The sequence below is a fragment of the Python bivittatus genome, unplaced genomic scaffold (assembly GCF_059951505.1).
Source record: "Python bivittatus isolate LINGU-HERP-01145 unplaced genomic scaffold, Pbiv_v1 ctg000610_np1212, whole genome shotgun sequence".
Lineage (NCBI taxonomy): Eukaryota > Metazoa > Chordata > Lepidosauria > Squamata > Pythonidae > Python > Python bivittatus.
In genome coordinates, this window is record NW_028277088.1 from 2,832,592 (window position 1) to 2,855,280 (window position 22,689).

The window sequence follows — 22,689 nt, forward strand, 5'->3', positions numbered from 1 at the left end:
GAAGTGAAGCCGACTCCTTGTGACTCCCTGTACATAATTGTTTGGTTCTCTTGGCAGCAGTGCAAAAATGAGTTGCCCTTTGCCCTTTAGGAATGCTCATTTTATCAGTTTGGTTTTGTTTTCCCCTCTTCCCTGCAGCCTGGGCATCTCCTAGTGGTCTCACATCCAAGCAGTCATCAGGTTCAGCCCTGCTTGCTTTTGGCAAGATCAGCCAAGATGCTGGTTTTATCTAGGGGCTTGAGAAACTTTCCAATTAAAAAGGCTGGGCCCAATTAACAAGCCCGCCTAGAAGAAAAACAGGTCTGGGGAGGCAGATTAAGGGGCGAAACCTGACAGTGGGGAAATTTCCTGCCTTGAGATTCTGCGATGTGAGCAGTGTTTTGCAGAGAGAAATGGGGACAAATAGAGGTATGTTCCCCTTTAAGAGGATAGGTGATATAGGAACAAAATAAATACTATTTTTGCATCAAGGATTGCCCTTCCCTGTGATCTGCCTGCTCTCTCTTTGGCATGCTGTAATTCATGTTCTGTGCATTTTCTTGGCTTCTGATTGAAAAGCCAGACGTCTCTCTGACCGTTTTGCTTGTTCGGCTGAATCTTCTTTTTTTTTTAAGCAGGTGATTGCATTTGCAAGTGAAAATGTGGGCAGTGAAGCAGCATCTATTGAGAATAAGGTATTCTGTTATTCTCTTTCGTGAGAATAGCAGGATAAGCATGTTGCGGAACAGGAGTAAATTGGAGAAACGTTCAAGGGCGTCCCCCGGGAGGTCAACATCTGCAAGATGGCGGGCACTGTGATGGGATCCAAGCCACGCACCTTTTGTAGGTGTGTTGACATTGCATGCGTGTACCCAGATTGCAAATTTGGACAGGAGAGAGTTAAATGTCGCCAGGCATGCTGCTAAGACTGGCTGAGCATGCAAGAAACGGGCAGAGCTTCATTCACAACGTCATGGGTATCGCGTTGACTTTTGACCATACCCCACAGACACTCCTGGCTGCTCTGCTTGGATGGCCTCATCCTAAGAGGGTCTTCCCTAAGCTGAAGTTTCCCAGATAAGCTGGACTTCAGCTTCCAGAATTCCTTGGATGCTAGCTAGGAATTCTGGGAGCTGAAGTCCAACCCAGCTGTAGGGAAGAATTGTGTTGGGAAATACCTAAGATAACTTTGCTTCAGCAAAAAGCCACGTGGCTTTCCCAAGCTAAGGAATTCCTGACCTGGTGGACTTCAACTCCCAGAATCCCCAGCCAGCCTGATAGGCATTCTCGCAGTTTGTAATTTAACCCATCTGGGGCAGTTATCCGGTTGGAAGAGGCTGGGGAATTCTGGGAGTTGGAGTCCACCCAATTGAAACCTGCTAAGGTCGAGAAACACTGGGTTAGACTGTGGGGGCTTTAAACTGGAGGGAGGGGAGACAGGGTGATCACGCAGAGGCAGATTCCAGGAAAGGCAAATTACAAGTACCTTATTAATGAAGAACTGCAATGCGTTAAAGCCCCATCGTGCTTTTCTGCTTCCAATATTTGCACAGTGCAGCTCGAGGGATGTTGGTGCAAGAACCAGGCTGGGCAGAATTAGATGGGTAGGAGGAAAAATGAGGCCAGGCTCAGGCTGGCTGGGGGGGCGGACGGGGGGGGGGTTGGCCCCCTGGGCTTGAGGCAGGCAGAAAGAGGTACTGTATTTCCAAAAGGCAGAAAGAGAGGAGCCCGGGGCTCCGCATTCTTTTAGCAGCGGATGAAGGAAGGCCAGAGCAAACATTTGCAAACTTCTGCAAGTTCTCCAAAAAGAGTGGGGGGCAGGAAGGAAGCAGTTTCCCTTGGGGGGCTGCAGAGGCCTTGGGGATTCATTCACCCACCCGCACAAAGGCAGAAGCAGCCTGCTAACGGTGTGGGAAGCATTATTTTGGCCGAAGCTGAAGCGGCTTCAAGCAAGGGACGGTGCGTGCGTCACGGCCCTCTGGCCCCGGCCCTCGCTTGCTTTTCTCGAGGTCAGGACCCAGAAAGGTGGAGCCTGGAGGGGGGTTGAAGGGTTTCCTAGTAGGCTGTGGTGCATGGGTTTTGTTGTGTGGGGGGCCCTTATCATGATGCTGGACAGTCCAGCCCAGCCCAGCGCAGCTGGATTTGCTTCCTTTTGGAGAAGGAACGCGGAAGGGGCAGAGCGCCAAAAATGTTCATTTTGGTGACTGGGGGTGCCTTTGGTTATAAATGGGTCAAGGCCACTCCTTGCCTGCCCGCCTCGCCTTGGTTACTCACGTTGGCAAGGCTGTCAATTCTGAGAATTTTTGCAGAGTTTGCCCTGACGTTGGTGCGCACGGTTTCCCCCCACGGATGCATTTTCATTTGCGGTTTTGCCCCATGCCTACCCTTTTGGAAACAGTTCCTTCAGCATCATCGTGTTGGTTGCAATGACTGTCGCTCCAATGTCGTTTTGCAGATTATTTGGAAAAATAGTTGCGTGGCAAAATTCAGAGAAGTGCGCATTTCAGAAGTTTGCTCATTGTGGTTCGTGGGATGATCTGGAAATGCAACATTAGACGTTGAGGGTTTGCCTTAAATATCAGACTAACAAGCTTCTCCCTGTTGGAGAATGAAGATATTTTGGTATGATTTGGCTTCATCTCCTATATATCTCACATTTCCCAAGGGGCTGTCATGTCTTCCAAGACCCCACAACTCTTTCCTGGATTCACAAACCTCGTGAACACGGCACAAAATTAGCCAATACGTTTCCTCAACCATGTCTTTGGATTAATGTTGCCTCTTTGACAAATGGTGGGATGCATACATGGAAAATGCAAAACTAATTGCAGCTTTCCCCCCCCCAAAAGCCAACTACTTTTATGGATCCGTTTTCAGACGTAATGAAATAATGTAAAATAGAAATAAACAATTTACCGTACACCAAAACGAAAGGAAAGAGAAGAACTTTTAAAATCCTGAGTTCGAGAACAGACTTAAATCACCTTCTTTGCCATCTGCCCCTTCTGTTTTATCAGCCATCCTCCTCCCCCTTCCTATCTTCTCCTTTCTGAACTATCTTCTCCTCTTCCTCCTCCTCCTCTGTCTTCTCCTTGTCCTCTTGTCCTTCTCCTTTTCCTCCTCCTCTTCCTCTGTATCCTCCTCCTCCTCTTGTCTGCTTTCTCCTTCTCCTTCTTGTCTACAGGTAGTCCTCACTTAACAACTATTCGTTTAGTGACTGTTCAGAGTTACAAGGGTGCTAAACAAAGGGACTTACAACCAGTCCTCGCACTTATAACTGTCACAGCACCCCTGCGGTCACATGATTGCGACCCAGGTGCTTGGCAATCAGCTTGCACTTAGGACGGTGGCAGTGTCCCGGGGTCATGTGATCGTCATTTGTGACCTTCCCAGCTGGCTTCTGGCAAGCAAAATCAATGGGGAACTGCACGATTCGCTAAACGGCTGCAGTGAGTCACTTAATGACCGCTGCAAAAAAGGTTGTAAAATCTGGCGTGACTCGCTTAATGACCACCCCACTTAACAATGAACTTTCCAGTCCCTGTTGTGGTCATTAAGCAAGGACTACTTGCATCTTCTCTTTCTTGTCTATCATCCTCCTTGTGCATCTTCTCTGTCTTCTCCTCCTCTTTCTTATCTATTTTCCTCTCCTCCGTCTACCTTTTTTCTTGTCTATCTCCTCCTCCTCCTCCATCCCCTCCATTCTGGGAGTTGAAGTCCACATATCTGAAAGTTGCTGAGGTTGAGAAGCACGGTACTAGAGGAATAAAAGCTCTCTCATTCAGGTCGTCAGCTCTCTGAATGTGCGATTTGTCCTTGAAAGCTGAGCAGTTTTCATGCTTCAAGATACTTATTTAGGAAGTTTAAAAAAAGAGATAAAGACTCCCTTAAGACAAGCCTGACTCATAATGGTCATATTATGGAAACTTCCATATATTTTTCTTAGCAACAGTATGAGCGTGGTTTGCCATTCCTTTCTTCTAGGATATTTTTGGACTTCTCTGTCTGATGAACAGCCCTGAATTTCCTAGTGGCCTCCCATCCAAGTACTAACCGAATCCAGTCCCCACTGAGCTTTCCTAGATGAGCCAAGGTCACCTATTTGCTGCTATCTAAGCTGAGTCCATAAAAGCTCTTGAGTTTGAGTTCACCTTCTGGCAACAACCTTCCGGGTGTTTCTCTTAGCGACAATATCGTCTTCTTTCATTGCGCTTTTCTGACTTCCCAGCAGCTGTGGGTTTTCCTGGTGGTCTCCCATCCAAGTACTGTGGCCCAAATATGATGATGATAGTGGGATGGGAGACCACCAGGAAAACCTACAGCTGTCCACAGAGAGTCAAAAATCTGGAGGGCAGCCGCAGCAGCTGTGTGATTGAAGCCCTGCACCTTTTAACATTGCGTAGTTACGGCTGCCATCTTGACTTTTTTGACACACACACACACCCTCTGACTGAGTCGGAACCCTATTTAGCTTTCCAAGGGCAGCCAAGGTCATCTCAGAGAGCCCCCCACCTTGATAGTTCAGCAGAGTCCCCAATAATCTGGCTTAGCAAATTCCTTCCTACGTTTTGCGCCTTTGCAATGCGACCGTGACTGAGTCTTGCCGTCTGCACAGACCGATCCCAAAAGGATCCAGTTGTCGGGGGCATTTCCAGAGGATGGAGAGTCCCACCAGCCCAAACAGCCTGGCTCCCGCATCGTGCCAAAGCAAGATTTGGCAGGATGGCACAATGTGTGGACCCCTCCCCTGGCTCCACCATCAAGGGTTAAGCTCCTGATTAGAGGACTGAATCAGGATCAATAATAGCTCGATTGATCTAGGGGTGAGCAGAGATCTGTGGTCTGTCCTAGCAGGTTGTACCAGTCAGGGTGCTGGATGGAGGGGGGAGACCTGGGTTCTAGTCTCCCCTGAGCTTCAGAAGTTCTCTTTGGGGGTTTTGGGCCAGTCCTGCCCACTCAGCCAAGCCTACCTTGCAGGCTTGTTGTAGGAGAATAGACAGTGATATAAAAGTCTACTGTACATAAATATAGATATATAAAAGCAGGAAGGCCAATGACTTTGGAGCAGTGTTTCTCAACCTTGGCGACTTGAAGATGGGTGGACTTCAACTCCCAGAATTCCCCAGCCAGCCTTGCTGGCTGGGGAATTCTGGGAGTTGAAGTCCACCCATCTTCAAGTCGCCAAGGTTGAGAAACACCTCCTTGGAGGGCCAGCATGGAGTCATGGGGAAGGTGCTGGAGGATCTGGTCCCTGTTCAGATATGGAAGGTCCTTGGGGGACCCTGGGCCAGTCCCTCCCTCTCAGCCCAGCCAACCTCACAGGGTTGTTGTTGGGAAAAATTGGAGGGAGGACCATTCGGTCCATCTTCTGTACATCGCCGTGAACTCCTGGCGAAACCTCCCGATCTAAAGCCCGTCAATAAATGTTTCTGGGTGACGCCACTTGGGGCATTTCTCCGCGTTCAAATTCTAATTCTCGTTTCTAACATGCACGCCATTTAGGGGGGTGCAATTTGTTGCTCCCCGTTTGTTCTCCGGGCCGATGTCGGCGTTCTGGAAAGGAGAAGGAGCTGCTGGCCAAGGCAGTGGGGCCGGACGGGAGCAGAAGGATTCGAAGAGGTGAAGAATTTCAAACATTTCCCTAACGACCCTCCTCCCCCCCCAAAAATTCCTGGCCCCTCTCCAGATCCTTTTTAAAGCTTCTTCCTACATTCCTTCGCACTGGATTAAGCCAGGACCTTAATGGATGCAGTGAATACGTTACGGCTGTTCTTGGAGCCGCTCCCGAGTCAATCGGGATTCGGCCTCCGTGCCAGCCTCCCCCTTGGCCACGGGGACTCTTAATTCGTCAGTTGCCCTGGCCAAGGTGAGGTTTCCACCCGCCGGTGGAAAATTGAGCGGAGTTTTGGAACATCATTATTATGGCCTTTTGGACCAACCAGTTCATTTCCTGCTCCGTTTTCCAGTTCATTAAGACACCGAAGGGCAGCGCGCTGCGGAGACCTCGCATTGCTTCTGTTTGACTCATGAGTTGGGAGTTGTGTTCCACCTAGTTCCAGCTATTGAAATGCGGCGGCTTTCTCTCCCGCACAGGAACTGACCCTTCCATTGTTGGACGGGCGACGATGACACACAAGGATTATTACCTATTCTTTCTTTCCCGTGATTTGATTTGGTTTTTGCTGAGGCTGAAATTCCAGCGGGCAGGGGCCAGGGAGCGAGCGGAGGAAAGCTCTCACCTTAGCCAGTAAAATGCAAAGATCCTGCACGTTCCCATTGCTTCTGTGAGATTTTGCACACCCCACATAGCGGGCTCCTCTCCCTAGCCCGTCTGGATGGTCTCCGTGCTAGGGGGGCAGCTGGCGACGGTGCCAGTCTTTGGTATGGAGATTGAGGATGTATCTGTTCGAAGACAGAGTTTGACTCTGTTTTACACATTCTGCTAAAGTTGTGTTTTTCAAACGTGGCCACTTTAAGAGGGGTGGACTTCAACTCCCAGAATTCCCCAGCCACCAGATGGCTGGGGAATTCTGGGAGTTGAAGTCCACCCCTCTTAAAGTGGCCACGTTTGACAAACACTATTCTGAAGTGATTACTGTACGCGTATTGGCAATCACAGCTAATGCACCCACTCTTGAGTCTGATAAACGCCATAAACAAATATCCATTTGTTTCAAAAGCGGTAGTGAAATTTTTATTCATCGCCTTCACTTATAGCAGTGTTTCTGAAACGTTTTGCTCTCAGGACCCCTTCCCACTTTTAAAAATTAGGGAGGACCCCAAAGCAGCTTTGGTTCGCGTGGGTTGCATTTATCGATATTTACTGTATTAAAAATTAAAACTGACCATTTGTGGCGTATCTAGTTATTGAATCGTGTAAAAAGAACGCGATTAAACCCATTCGATATTAGCATAAATGAAACATTTTTCATGGAAAAGACTATTTTTTTAAGAAGTAATAATGAAAAGAGTGACATTGTTTTAAATTTTTACAGATATCGTCAATATTTGGCCAACAGTTTTGGTTTTGCGGATCCCTGAGAGGGTCTTGGGGGACACGCAGAGGTCCTGGGACCACCCTTTAAGAAATGCTGGCTTGGTCCCTTTTATGAAATGTTAACTTGTCAGGGTTTCTTTCTTTTATATATGTATATACTGTGTATAGTTACTTACCCATGTATCCATGGGGTGCTGTCTTTTTTAAATTTTGTGACATGGTCTTGGGCCATAAAGAAATAAAGGTGATGGGAATTGACAGGTTGAGGATGGAGGTGGGCGCTGGCGAGATCAGCTTGGACCCTGCAAATGTGTTACGGCGGGGAAAGTCCCATGGTGGGAGGTGTCTCTGCTTTTTCAAGGTGGAGAAACCAGGGGTTTATGGATTTTGGGGAGAGGGGTTTCGATCAGAAGATCTGCCCATGGTTAGATAAGCCTGGGTGGCTTTTGCAGAGAATGCTTCAGCAACTTTTTTCCTTCTATTTTTGTAAACGTGTCCTGTTATACATTTTAATCGTATATTTATTTATTGTTTTAATATGTTGTGAGCCGCCCAGAGTCCCCCATTGGCGGGAGATGGGCGGGGAGAAGTTTAATAAATAAATAAATACAGTGGTACCTCGGGATATGAACGCCTCTACTAACGAACGTTTCGGGTTACGACCAGCTCCAGCTGCAAAAATTTATCTCGATGTGCGAACTCCGCCTCGGGGTACGGTCATTTTTCCGCCCTGACACATGTTCCGCGGCCGTTTTCCCGCCGTGCTGCGCGGCGCCCGGCCGTTCTCCCGCCCCTGACGTGTGGTCCGCGGACGCCAGAATGGATTAACGGTAATTACATTGAACCTTATGGGAAAATTTGCTTCAGGGTGCGACCAAATTCGGAGGGCGGAACGGATTAACCGGATTACATTGAACCCTATGGGGAAATTTGCGTCGGGTTACGAACAACTCGGGATACGCCCAGAGTCACGGAACGCATTAAGTTTGTATCCCGAGGTACCACTGTACATAAATAAATTTGCAGGACTTACCAACGCCAGGGAGAAGGGGCGTCCCAGGGATTAATGACATCTTTTGCACGATGACGTCATTGTGGCTTGTACCCGAGGCCTGTGCATGAGGCATAGGACCAGGGCCCCCGAGATAACTTTGCTCCCACCCCCAGGCTCAGCTCCTGGTCTCCTTTAAGCTCAACGTGTTGATGGAACCCTTTTCCAGGTTTTGCATTCTGCAATAGAGCAGACCCTCGTGTTTCTGCTGGTCTTCCTGGGTGGATCTTCTCTTCACCTGCCAGATTTGCACCTCTCTGCTGGAATTATGCTTTGACCAAAGAAACGTAGGCCTGCGGGTTTGCTGGGTGGTCTTAACAGCCTAAATCTAGCTCGTCCTTGGATGGGAGACCACCAGGAAATGCCAAGCTGGTAGGCTGGGCTGGAATTGTCCATGAGCCTTCTCCACTGTGATAAACAAGCCACACAGAAGTGCCATGAGATCGCCAGCTGGACCCTTCCACAGCACCAGTTAATGGCACTCTTCAGTGGCAGATGTTGGGGACTCAGCCTGTCCTGATGTGCAAGGTAGACATCATGGCCCTGGCAGATGTTCCCTCCTTTATCAACCGCTGCTCCTAGTAGCTGTTGGATATTCTGCTCGGGACTTAAAGCTTGGCTTAACTAGCTTGAGTCACCTGGAGCCATCTCCCAGAGGCCTCCTTCCAGGTGTGTCTGCAAGGGGTGGTCAAAAAAGTCAAGATGGCGGCAGTGACAGCATGATCGAAGCTGCACCTATTTAAGGGGCATCCTTGCTCCCTTCTAATCTGGATGCCACAAGGGTAGGGGATGCATCAGCCTTGCTCAACGTGACGCACTCCAGATTCTGCTGGGATCGCTGATCCCAGAATTTTGCAACCGGCCACACCTATCTGCTTATTTTATTTTATTTTATTTTATTTTATTTTATTTTATTTTATTTTATTTTATTTTATTTTATTTTATTTTAATGTTTTGCTTTCACCCCCCTCCTGCTAGGTCCACCCTTGGTCTCCAAACAGGAGCTCCCTTGTGCAAGGCAGAAGCTGGAGAAAGATCCGTTTCAGGGCACCACCAGGCGCTTTGCAGCCAACAAGCTCTTTTTTGTTTTGAATCACCTCAAGCGACATTGTTCGCAAGACCCGAGGCGGAAGCAGTCGGGGCTTCGGGCCCTGCTCCTCCGCTGGCATCTTAATTGCGACTCCGGGGCCGGACACGCTAGGAAATCATCGGGGTAGGACATTTATTAAGCAGATCGTAAAAGAAATGGATCCTGTGGCAGACTTGAGACACCCCTTTATTTCAAGCCAGGAGGGAATTCAGGCTTAAAATCTATATTTTACGAGCCCTTTGAGAGCATTCAAAGGGGGGGAGAGAGTTGGGAGAGTTTTTTTAATGCCGCTGACTCTATGGCTTTTAGTATAGCTGCGTGCAGGAGGGGGTGCCATCAAAACACACACACACAAAATAAATGTCTGGATCCCACCTCTGCCGTGCCTCGAGGTCTATGTTCTGTTCTGCAAAAAAGGACTTCACGACATTCCCGTTCGGATCCTTGCTCTGAGATGCTCAGCAGGTCCCACCTGTGAGAACTGATGTGTAAATTCAGCCCGCCTCCAGTGTGTGTGTGTGTGTGTGTGTGTGTGTGGCTGGCTGGCTCTTCCGGCGTTTTGGGGGTGGTGGTCAGAGACATCTATGTAAATATCTCCAGGAAATTTCCCCGCAGTGTTTCTCAAGCATCCTGCGCTGTCCGGCACATCGGCTTTGGGACAAATGCTGTGAATTGCTCAACGTCTCTCCGCTCGCTTGCTTTGCCTCGAGGCGCTTGATCCCCACCTTTTCCAGGAGAAGGTATCGTACCTGCCAGGTGTTTTCTTCCCAACCGCAGGTGAATCTCTGCCCTGCAGGGAGACTTTTTCAGGCAGATTTCACCAGAGAAGAGGCTGCCCTGAATTAACTTCTCTTTCTGTGGTTGCAGACGCCATCTGATCTCTCTGTTATTATTTGCAGTTTGGAAAGCGTGTTCAGGCTCTGTTCACGCGGTCCTCCAAAAGTTGGAGCATTTGCAACATTAAAAAAAAAAAGATTGGGGAGCTCTGTAAAGATTTTGCCTTAGCTTTTTTTTTTAAAGGGGTAATTTGAGGATATGCTTGCACAGGCATCTTGTTCATGTGTGATGGGTGTAAATGTGTATCTCTATATTTGTCTGCACAGGCACATGCTCCCCTTTTGATCCCGTTTAATATATTCCCATATGGTAGGGTTAGTCACATTTGCAAAATGTCCATTTGTAAAACGTGGGATGCATTAACAGGAGCGCTGAGTTTAGACCCCACAAAGTGAATGTCCCCCTTTTTCCCCCTGATCAGACCCCACTTGGAAAACTCTGTCCAGTTCTGGGCTCCAGAAAGGACAGTGAATGAAATGAAGCAAGTTCAGAGGAGGATTTCGAAGATGGGGAAGGGGCTAAAAGCCAAACCCTGCGAGGAACAGTTAAGGGTTGGGTAGGTTTAGTCTGTAAAAGAGATGCCCGAGGGGAGATACGATGAGAATAGGGTTTTTATTTATAGTCAGTGGCTAGCAAGATAAAAACACAGACACATTGACCAAAGAAAACAGAAGTGGTGTCTCAATCAAATACGACCTAAAAAATTAAGAAGATGCAAAAGGGATTGTTGAATGTCTGAAGGGTGGGTGCACGCAGAAGGGAATGGATTTATTCTCGTTTGCCCCAGAGGGCAGAACCAGAAGCAAGGGGTTAAAATGGCAGAGAAGGAGGTTCAGGTTAGACATCAGGAGGAACTTCCTGACCATGAATGGTCAGCCAGTGGAACAGGCTGCCACAAGGAGAGGGGCATTCTCTGTCGCTAAGGGGTCTTCAAACAGAGGCTGGAGATCCCCTGTCAAAGACACGCTGGTGGACTCTGCATGGCGTTTGTGATCTCTTGATGTAGGAGAGTATATGGCAAACCTATTGTCATACATAAATAGGAAGGTTTTTAAAATAGAAGTAAATGCTAAGTCTTTTCTGGACAAAAAGAAAGGTAAATTTGACACTGTTAAAGGGGAGGGGGGAATGGAATAGTCAGCTTTTTTTTTTTAACTTTTGAGCATATGCAAGATTCCCCCAACTTTTTATTATTTTATATTGTTTTATTTGTTTCAGCTTTATTGATCATTAACTTTATTGTTATGTGCCATCAAATTGGGGTTGACTCTTAGCGGCCATATAGATGGACTTTGCCTGGGAGAATCTGCCCCCAGCCTGGTCCTTCAGGTCTTCCAACAGTGCCCCCATCACCACTGTAACCGAGTCCCTCCACCTTGCTGCTGGTCATCCTCTTCTTCTCTTTCCTTCCACCTATCCCAGCATTAGAGCCTTCTCCAGAGAGTTAAATCTTCACACTGAATAATTATGTGCATCAAGTTGGTGATGACTCTTAGCACCCACATAGATGGACCTTCTCCAGACTGATCTATCCTCAACCTGGTCCTTCAGTCTTCCAACAATGCACCCATCACCACTGTAACTGAGTCCCTCCCCCTTGCTGCTGGTTGTCCTCTTCTTCTCTTTCCTTCCACCTTTCCCAGCATCAGAGCCTTCTCCAGAGATCTAGGTCTTTGTATAATGTGTCCAGAGTAGGATCATTTGAGCCTGGTCATTTGTGCCTTGAGTGAGAATTCTGGGTTGATTTGTTCAACCATCCATTTGTTTGTTTTCTTGGTTATATTGGACAGCAGCAATGTAGGGAGATGCTTTATAGATTAAGAATAGGAGTTGAGAAACCATCATTTCTTACTATTGCCTTGCTGGCTGTGGTGGCCAAATTTTGTAGTTCAACTATAGATTTCCAATTCTGCTGCAAATAATCTCCTACTGACTTACATACTGACACCGAGAGGTCTTTGCTCCCCTGACTTTAACATTTCTCATAGCGATAATCCATTTGGTTGTGATTCCCTGTGGGAAAATCCCAGGGTCTAGATTTAAAGCTTGAGAAGGGAAATCGAACACATTACAAAGCTTGTTCGTGGCTGCCTTTTCATCAAGGACATCTGCACGGGCAGGGGGGCTGTCCAAAAGTCAAGGCTGTGCAGTCAAAGCCTGCTTCTTTTCTAGGTCCATTGCAACACATAAAAAACGGTTCCAACTGCACGGTCACGGCCACCATCTTGACCTTTTTTGACCCCCTCTGCCAACGCCCCGGAAGGAGAAATGGATTCATCTTTAATCATTTTGCAAAAAGCAAGTCTAATTGCATAGATGCAACTGATTATCACGGTTGTGGGAGGGGAAATACAAAGTTCAGGTAACTGGGTAGAACTTGAAGCCATGTTGATTTTTTCAGTTGACTCTGGGTCACCAAGAGTATTGTGGTCCATGCGATGGATATCTTGGGACAGAGGGAAAATAGAGCTGTTCTAAGTTTTCAGATAGAGCAACTAAGTCTGCTTCTTCTTCTTGGCTTACTAGCTCCACCCAACGTGCCAATTGCCATTTTTTGAGGCGGGGAGTTAGATACCTAATTCTAGTGTTGAAATTCATTTAGAATGGGGCTGTCCATCAAAACAGTCCAGAAACTTTGCTGAACTCCAGATGTCACTGCTAAGATTTCATCCAGGGACCGCAAACTACGCACTCAGGTTGCATTTGTGATGCTCATTAGTTGGCACTGTCTTCCTGAGCTCAGCTGTGATGGGACCCAGCTTTGCACTGGACAAAAAGTTTGTGGGGACACAGCATTGGGAACAATGTCTCCTCTGTAGGTGCTTCCCTTGCATCTTCCAATCCAGTGTTGTACTGAAAGATGTTTCCTCCTTGTCCTCTTCAAGAGAGATGGGCAGTTACTGAAGTACAGTAACTTTTTAGGGACATTTTTGGTGACGGTTGCCAGATTTTAGCCAAATGTAGTACAAGCGTTATGCAGAACATCCCACTTGTAGAGCCTAGCTTCTCCTGGTACCCTCTAGTGCAGTGTTTCTCAACCTTGGGAACTTTAAGATGGGTGGACTTCCACTCCCAGAATTCCCCAGCCAGCCATGCTGGCTGGGGAATTCTGGGAGTGGAAGTCCACCCATCTTAAAGTTCCCAAGGTTGAGAAACACTGCTCTAGTGCATGGGTGTGTAGCACCCAACGTTCTGAAGGCCACCCTCCAAACTGGGTGGGGTCCAGACCCAGACTGGACCTGAGCTTTTGGTGGGGGGGGGGAGGTTTGAGCATTTTGAGGGGTGCAATGGATGCCCTAAGCCTCTGACCATTAAGATCCCCCCAGCCTCCCTAAAAAAGGCAAGGATAAAAGAATTACTCATGTGAATGTACGTACGTACTTATTTATTTATTTAACAGCTTTATGTAGCCATCTGTGTACCAGAGGAACTTTTTGAAAAAGCGATGAGTAAAACGTGCTACTATTGTTATATGGGCTACCAAGTCAGGAGTCTGGCTAGCAGAAGGGCAGGGAGTCATGATAATCTTGATCCCTGTAGACCAGTGTTTCTCAACCTTGGCAACTTTAAGATGCATGGACTTCAACTCCCAGAATTCCCCAGCCAGCCATGCTGGCTGGAGAATTCTGGGAGTTGAAGTCCATGCATCTTAAAATTGCCAAGGTTCAGAAACACTGCTGTAGACATTCATTCATTCATTCATTCACTGCCCACTTGCCCTGCAACTCTGGATGCTAACTGTGAGTTAAAAAATCCAATACTACTACTACTACTTATAATAATCACCACCACCACCACCAAGAACAACAGCATAGCACATCACTCTTGGGATAACTCATAATCCACACAATCACTTCCTCTAACACTGATTCACCCACCATCCTGGCCCACTATTGTGGGAAGAACCAAAGGCTAGCAGAGTTGGGGCCATCTAGATCTCCAGGATACAGTTAGTCCTCACTTAATGACCACTCATTCAACGACCGTTCAAAGTTACAATGGTGCTGAACGAGGAGAACTTATGACTAGTCCTTGTAGTTGCAGCCGTCATGCGTCTCTGCAGTAATGTGGTCACGATCCAGGTGCTTGGCAACTGGCTCACAATTACGACGGTCACAGTCGTGTGATCTCCATTTGCAACCTTCCGTGCCAGCTTCCCCCAAGCAAACTCAATGGGGAAGCTGTCAGGAGGTTGCAAATGGCGACCATGTGATGTCACGCTTTACAACCGTATCACTCAGCAACAGAATTTCTGGTCCCAATTACTGTTGTTAAGCGAGGACTACCTGTATGCTGTTCCATAGGGTAGGCATCGCTAGAGAGGACACATCTGCTGGGTCTCTTCAGATGTTACTGCTTGATAGAAGGGTCCCGGAGCATGCCCACCTTCCCAAGCCTTGTGGGATGGGCATAAACCCACAGGCGATCCCACAGATAATCCAGTCCTGTTCCATGAAGGTAGCTCCAGGAATCTATACGGTTGCCTCTTCAGTCTGGGCATATACAGAAGGGCTGAAGGCCCCCCTCCTGCCCCACAATGATTATTCCAGACTGAAGCTGTATCTAAATCTGATCAGCACGGGGCACTTATGAGTTGTGTGGAATTATTTGCTTTTTGGAGGGTAGCACAAAAGAGTTTTGGGCATGCAGGTGCCACCTTTCCCCTGTCTTGCATGCCTAACACTGTTGCAACAGAGGTGTTGCAACAGAGGGGGAAGGAAGATTATTCTGTAGGGGAGATGCGTGGGAAATTGTTCTACACCTTGTGTGCCAAACATCTGCATGGCGCGGAGAACAATGGCAGTGGGAAGGACGGTGCCTGGGAAAGGTCAACCCCGTGTATCGGTATAGAAATGGGTGTGTGTGTGTCGAGGCGGGGGCAAAATACTGGAGAAAGGCAGAAATGGTTTTCAGGGTCATCCCTCCTGTTTTAGACGGAAGGTCTGGACAAGCTGCAGGTGAGTGAGTTTCTTTCAATGTGCCCATCCATGCTGAAGAAGCAAGCCTTTTTTCAGTTGACTTTAGAATTAAAAGGCTTGCCTCTTCAGCATGGGTCCCTGATTATCGGTGGGGCTTAGAAACCAACCCTCGCTTGGTTGTTGCTTCCAGTTCACAGCGCCTTGGGGAAGAGGAGCAAACGGGGACTTCTCTTGTAGGAGACGTGCTGGAAATTAAGTTCAGAGTGGAAAGGCAGAGATTTATTAAAAAATCAACTCTGGGGAGGCCTACTTTGAAAGTGCCCAGCTTCTTCCCTGGCTTGGAGGCTCCCAACTCTCCCTCATATTGCACAACCCTTTCTGTCAATCCTGCACCCCCCCCCCCGCAAAAAAACCCCACTCCACTGCAAGACGTCAAGTCAAACCTCAAGCCGTTGTTCTTTTCAGAGGCGAGCGAGAGGGGTTTTCTTCTCACTGAGGTTCGGCCCTGCTCCCAGCAGCCCCCTTGCAAGGGGGCATCCGGTTGGAAAAAATGTTTTGCAAAGACCTGGGTGCCTGCTCACGAGAAATACAGTGCCAGGGGGGCAGATGTAGCCAGATAGCGGGGAGATGATCTACGATGCATGGCGGAGAGACCCTGTGTCAATTCCACGGTATTCAGATATTTGCAGAAAATGCACGCTTCTCTTAACATTAAAGAGAAACTGGTCAGGCCTTGGCAAATATTGTTAAATGCTCTGGATTGAGCACATGTTCCTACCCCCATGTGCATTTTCCTTTTCCCTTACAGGCCCAGCGGGTAGCGCACACGCGCAATTTCATTTGATTTCATAAGTGAAAGAAATCTCTGCTTAATGTTATTCGCTTCTGCTGGGTATTGAATTGTATAGCAGAGGAGGAAAAGGGCTGGATTTAGACTGTAGCAATTCCAAGTCTCTGCTTGGCTCTGGAGTCCAGTGGGTGATTCAAGGCCAACGAAAGGACTCTCTCCCAGTCCCACCAACCCCACAGGGTTGTGGTTGGGTTAAAAGGCACAAAGTGTGTGTTGCCTTAAGCTCCTGGTCGAAAGGGAGAGATGTAGCTTCTGTCTTAACGACAGAAAATAAAGTCTTTTTCGCCACGTTCAAAGCTAAATTGGGGAACAATTTGATGGGTTCCTACAGGCCAGTGTTTCTCAACCTTGGCAAATTGAAGATGGGTGGACTTCAACTCCCAGAATTCCCCAGCCAGCATGGCTGGCTGGGGAATTCTGGGAGTTGAAGTCCACCCATCTTCAATTTGCCAAGGTTGAGAAACATTGTACAGGCTGTACATCATAGTTCTCAAAGGGCCAGAGATTAGCTACCCGTGCCTGTGTAGAGACGGTTAGGTCGTCTAGACAAGACGATTAGAGGCCGTGCGTCCAATTCCCTCCGGAGACACGGGTGCCAACCCTCTTCTCTGTTCCCCTGTTCTCGGTTGGCAAGGTTGGGAAACTCTGCCCAGAAATTCTTCGCTGCCACGCTTTTTGCACCGCGCAGGGCTTGCAAAGTTCACACCCCAGAAAAGCGCGCTGAAGTTCTACCTCCCCATCGTTGACGCGGCTCTCTCTACGCCTTTGTCCACCTCGCGTTCCCACTTCCTTCTCTCGGTGACAGACCCGCTCTGGGGCCCGGCAGCCGTGACCTGCTCTGCCCAACCCTTCCACAGGTGCCAAAGATCCCTTCTCCTCCGGGATGGCTTTGAACAATGCCAGCTCGCCCTTCCCTCGCCCCGAGGACCGCTCACATCTTCCTTTTCCTCTCTTCTCATTACCTCCTCTTTGAACTCTCCATCCAGCCCCATTTCTGTGCAGGGAAGAGGGAGCAACCCGCAGCTCTCTCAAACGGGTTCCGTTTCCTTCTATTTAGCGGCTCCTCTACTAATGCGTCCAAAAGGATCTCCAGGAGGGGCCCTGGGTATAAAACACGGGCTGGGGGTAGGGGTGGGAACCCAGCAAAACAGCAAGATCGGAGAGGTTATTGTTTCCTGTTATGAACGTTTCAGGAGCGAGAATTAGTTGCTTAGAGAAAGGGAACGAAAGGGGGTCCGTCCCCCCAGCACCTTTAATGGGACACGGACCTTCTGTTTTCCTAGTCCCGTTTCAGGGCAGGAAAGCTGCTTGCCAAAGACGTCGTGACCTTTTTGTGAGCTGAATGAGAGACACCCCAATTTTTCTTTTTTCTTTGTTTTAATTTGATTTCGGTGGTGCTGTTTCTGGACCGAGAACAGACAGAAAGAAACAACCGTAGGTGCCCCCCCACCCATCCCGATTGGTGTTTTTGTTGGCAAGGTGCTGGATGGAGTAGCTGGCAACCCTTGGGGTCTTTTTAATGTCTTTTGAGGGGATTCTTTGCCCCCCTGATAGGCATGATTCCCACCAGGGTGGAGAAGACAGTGTCATTGTGGCTATCAATGAATTTTACACCATTGGTCTGAGATACTAGAGAGCCAGTCTCTAACCCTGGGAAATCAGCTTCTCTGTTAGAGTCCATAACTGCTCCTTCTTGTCTTCAGAGATACCAACTAATAAATAACCAAAAAGCGGAAGCAGCTCATATTTTTTCCAGTTCTAGTTCCAAGAGATTTGTGTTTCTCCTAGTAGACTGCTACAACGAAGTCCAAAGCTAAATAGCTGGGGGGGGGGGGGGATTGCATAAAGGCAGCCTCACACTTCACCATGAGATTGCAGCCCTTGTGAGATGTTTTGACGTTGCCTTGAACCCACTTTGAGGTTTTCATAGCAGCCAACATCTTGGCAAAACCAAGTGGGCTTTTGGTCCAAGCAGCCGTCAGTTGTGGTTCTCCAACAAATCAGTTCCAGGTCGGATATGCAAAGGACCCAGCTAAGTCAGCTTTACAAGGCCTTTCTTTGTCCTTGTGTTGGGTAGCAGGGTACCAAAGGACAATCACATGAGCTGTGAGAGGGTTGCTAGATCCCATCCGCTCACAGGGGTGGAACCATTCATGATAGGTTGGGGAATCGAGTTTAGTGGGGCCCTTGAGATAACCGTGGTGTTCTAGCTTCCACCTGTCTTGAAAAAGAGTCTGGCTTGGTGATTCACTTGGACCCTTGGAGGTCAGGCTGAAGACAGGATGGACTATTGATTGGGGGCGAGAGGAAGCAATCTCAAGATTTTCCTTTGCCTGGAAGTGCAGATAAAGCTTCTCATGAAAGGAAGAATAAGAACAGTTTGGCCTTCCGCTTCCTTCCACAAGAAGACCCATGAAACTGGAAAATCCTGGTTTGGGATTAAACCCAGCTTTCCTGTAACCAAATCCATTCAGTAGGCTAGGTTGCAAGACTTCAGTGCTTCAAAGCCTCTTAAGAAATCTTAGCCCAACAAACAGTCAAAGAAGGACATCCTCAACATCTGGTCTGTCTCCAAGAGCTTTCCAAAGCATCAGGTTCCAGCCGGGGGCCTGAAATTTCCACAGAGACACACTCCATCACTCTGAGGGACGTGAGTCATGTATGGTGGCTTTAAAGCTTTATTATTATTATTTTTGTCAAGCCTGCGCTGGCAGTGAAGTGGTTTAGTGAGCAACAGAGGAAACTGCAAAGTTCTTCCAGAAGACATCAGGGATTTGCACTCGGTTTGGTAAAGTAGGAAGCCTCTGCGTCAGCCAGATGTGCTTTAAATACAAGATGGCTGGTCACCCTTCCTTCATTGGCACGGCCTCAGGTTTCAGCTCTCTTTCCTGAGTCCCCTTCTTTAAAATCTCCCCAAATATGTTTCTTCTGGACTTCCCATGGGTGCAAGGCTTCTCAACCTTGTCCACTTTAAGATGTGGGGACTTCAACTCCCAGAATTCCCTAGCCAGGTGGCAGCTGGTCACTGTGCCAACCTTTCATACGAAGCTTGAATATGTATCTGCCCGAAGATAGGGCTTAAGTCTCTTTCACACATCCTTCTAAAGCAGTGTTTTTCAAATTTGGCCACTTTAAGAGGGGTGGACTTCAACTCTCAGAATTCCCCAGCCAGCATGCAAGCAGGAGGTTGGGCTAGAAGACCTCCAATGTCCCTTCCAACCCTGTGATTCGGTGGATGTTTTGAGTGTGTTAGCTGCCCAGGGTCACTTGGTGAGGTGGGCAGCCATATAAATTTAATAAAATAGTACAGGTAGTCCTTGACTTACAACCATTCATTTAACATCTTGACCATTTGAAGTCAAGATGGCACTGAAAAAAATAACTTATGACCAGTTCTCACATTTCTGAGCATCCCCACAGTCAAGTGATCAAAATTTGGGTGCTTGGCAACTGGCATGTATTTAGGATGGTTGCAGCATCCCGGGGTCACGTGATCGCCATTTGTGACCTTCCCAGGGGGCTTCCAACAAAGTCAATGGGGGAAGCCAGATTCACTTAACAACCACAGCAAAAAAGGTCATAAAATCAGGTGTGACTCACTTAATGACTTCATTGCTTAGTGATGGACATTCTGGTCCCAATTGTGGTCATAAGTCGAGGACTACCTGTAAATATAACTATTACTGTTATTATCCTGGCAAGCATCCAGGCCTCTTTTTCATTCTTGGAGCCATCCGCTGCCCAACTGTGTAAACACTTCTTGCTTTGACCCTGAAAAGTTAGTGTTTTCTATCTAATGAGTGTTTACCTGGTGAAGATTCTAAATTTCCCTCTGAAATACATAGTTAGCTGCCTGCCAGACCAAAATATTTGCATTGCACCGTCTACAACTACCTGAAATGTTATCATTTTGTGGTCTGTGGCCTTTCTCTCTGCGGGTGTCTCTTGGCAGAGCTTCCAAAACCTATCTCAGCTTTTGGGATAAGCGATTTCTCAAGGTCTCCCAGGAGAAGGGGGCCTTTCTTCTTTATTAGGGGCGAGCTCTGCCCTGTTTTGAACCGCCCCCCCCATGCCACTTGGAAGATCTGTAAGAATTTTCCATTCTCAAAGAGACTGCTTGTTCGTCTCTGCATGAGATACTGTTGTTCATCATCATCATCGATTAAACTTGTATGACTCTGAGCATCCCTCCTGATTGTCAGGAGGAAAGCTAGAGCAGCAACTCACACACACAGAGAAGTCAACACACACCCACGTACATACATACATAAAGACGCATACCCGTGCGCACAGATATATTTATTCATTTGCAGCAAAAAGTGATTATTAAAATACAACATCATCAAAAAGTTTAAAAATTTTAAATTTTGAAATACAAAATTAGCCACTGTCGGTAGTTGGTTTGGTTGCCAAGATGCTCCAATGGTACCCAGCTTCCGCAAAATTGCCTCCCCCCTCCGCTTTCCATACAGCTGTCCCCACCCTATATATGGAGAAATCCCATATATTAGTCAGTTTGATTATTCCTTTATTTCAATTTGTTACAGCTGCCCAACTCCGACACGGGCTCCGGGCAGCGTGCAGAACCGAAAAACAGTAAAAACCATTAAAAGCATAAAACTAGCCAGACAGTTCGGAGTCCAGCAATCAGAACAGCCCTGCTGTGCACCGACTCGGTATAAGAAGTGAGAAATTTAATTTGGGTCTCTCTAGATTAGCAAGGGATTTGTTCTAATTTCTTGCCAGGGTGTTGCTTCTTAAATAAATACCACCAAGACCCCGCTTATCCTTGTAGTGGCACCTAAACGTGGGGGTAAAAAAAGCAAATGTGGGTGGGGTGTTTTTAAGAATGGGAGGGGGATGTGTGGGTCAGGCAGTTTTTCCAAAAAAAAGCAGGATAGGCAGTTTTTCCAAAAAAGCAGGGTCTGCTTTGCACTGGGAAATCCTAGTGTTATGGACCGTGCTGGGAAATATATTTTAAATATATTTTGCCATATTATATTATTTTATATTATATTCATATAATTATATAATAATGTATTATATAAGTATATTATGTATATTATAATTAAATAATTATAATATATATTGTATTTTATATTTTTTATTACATTTTTTTTTTTAAGTCATGGTGGGAATGTGTTGCTGCTAATGTGTGCATCGACCCTTAATTTAGGATTGGCAGGATGGATACCGAAGAGCAAGACCACCAAGGGAGGTGCAGTAAAACCTTTCAGAGGAAGTTTATTAAGCCACTGTCTCTGGATAGACTCACAGCGCCGGGAGGGATCCGTCCCCCATCAGCTGGGTGAGCCCGGATGGGGAGGATGGTCTCTGGAATCGGACTCAGAAAGGGGTTGCTTTTGTTGGGCAAGTTTTATAGCTCTGCACCCTCCCTTTTCCCCGTCCACAACCGAGTTGCTCAGTTTAGGCATCAGCAAAGGAAGGTTAGATATTAATGAGGATGAAGTGTCTAGCACAGTGTTTCTCAACCTTGGCAGCTTGGAGATGGGTGGACTCCAACTCCCAGAATTCCCCAGCCAGCCATGCTGGCTGGGGAATTCTGGGAGTTAGAGTCCACCCATCTCCAAGCTGCCAAGGTTAAGAAACACTGGTATAGTTTGACCCAATGGCAATTCGCACATGGGCCAGCACAGGGATGATGTTCGTACAACACACTAAACTGTAGTCTGCTTAGACATGGCCAGCTGAGTCAATCACACTTGAATGAGGTTCACACAACACCCGAACCCCGGATTATATAGCATCCTAGCCAGATTCACTAGCCCCAGCTTGACTCCCAGGTCGGGTGATGGAGAAAGAAAGGCGGCCTTCGGACGTAAGAAAAAGTGAACTGTCCCCTGTTGGAAAATCAATCTGGATTCCCATCTCAAAGGCTGGGTTTTCATGCCACGGCCTTCCCCGCGTCAGTTAAAACCCAGTGGCTGCGTTTTAATGCCCAGTGTCCTAGGCTTGGCTAGGTTTAACTTTGGTTTGTTTTAACTTGATTTGGTTCCACCTTGGTCAGTTCTTATCTGGGTCCTGGTGCTGTGTGAACTAGGACCGTTTGGGGTAATGTTGTAGTGAAGGTGTTGGACTGGCACCAGGGAGACCCAGGTTCAAATCCCCCCATAGCCTTTGAAGCTCCCTGGGGGACCTTCTCTCTCCCAGCCCAGCCTCCCTCACAGGGTGGTGGTTGTGGGGGAAAACGGGTGGCGGGAGGGGCGCGTGCAAAGGCTTGAGCTCCTGAATCAAAGCCGGGCTAAATAATAAAATAAATAAACAGTCCAGGAGCTTTGCTGGAGTCTAGCAGCCTTTGCATAGCTCCATGCCTTTTGAAAAAGACTTTTGCACGACGACAGGCCTGTGCCAGAGGAGTCCCCGAGCGCCAAGGTGCCAACGCCTCTCGCCATGCTCGCGGGGTGGGCACCTCGGAGAATCTGCAGCCGCTTCGTGCTGGAGAGGAAAACGCCTTGGAAGAGCTGCGCAAGGGAGTGGCAGGAATTCATTCGTGGAAGGAATTGTTCTCTCCGGCACATATTTATGTCTCCCAAATGCCAAAAATAGAGGGGGTTTCTCTAGCCGTCTGACAGGCTTTGAAGCATCTTCCAAGCTGCCTCCCTCCAATCCATGTGGCACTTTGGGATGGTTGTTTTACTGCCCTGCCAAATGGGGCGGGAGGAGGATCGACGGGCCAACAGGGACCCTTTTGGATCTCTGACTTCTGTGCATTTGATGTGGCTGCCCCAAATAGATCAGTCAGGCTAAATAAATTAGATTGAAGTTACCCGTGACTATTCTTGGTTAACACTTTTGTTCCCCAAGGTACTTTGTCCCGTTTCTACTACCGCCCACTTTTCTTTAGCCCCCTCCTCAAAAGCTATTGCTTCAGGGCCAGCCCAGTAGAGATGATGCTACCTGATTATTATGAGTGATGATTACAATTAATGACGATGATTAGTACAA

The 22,689-nt window shown here is 47.7% G+C and overlaps 1 protein-coding gene across 4 annotated transcripts in view; it reads left to right on the forward strand.

The window, feature by feature from the left end:
• Window positions 1-22,689, forward strand: part of GJC2 (gap junction protein gamma 2) — a 59,064-nt gene that overhangs the window by 20,858 nt on the left and 15,517 nt on the right. For 2 of the 4 annotated variants that reach the window (XR_015797773.1, XM_088150261.1), the window contains exon 1: window positions 9,748-9,857. The exons of the other annotated variants lie outside the window; for them this stretch is intronic. The gene's annotated coding sequence lies outside the window, so the exon portion shown is untranslated. Of the gene's footprint in view, window positions 1-9,747; window positions 9,858-22,689 lie in introns of those variants that run through there. 4 annotated transcript variants of the gene reach the window in all.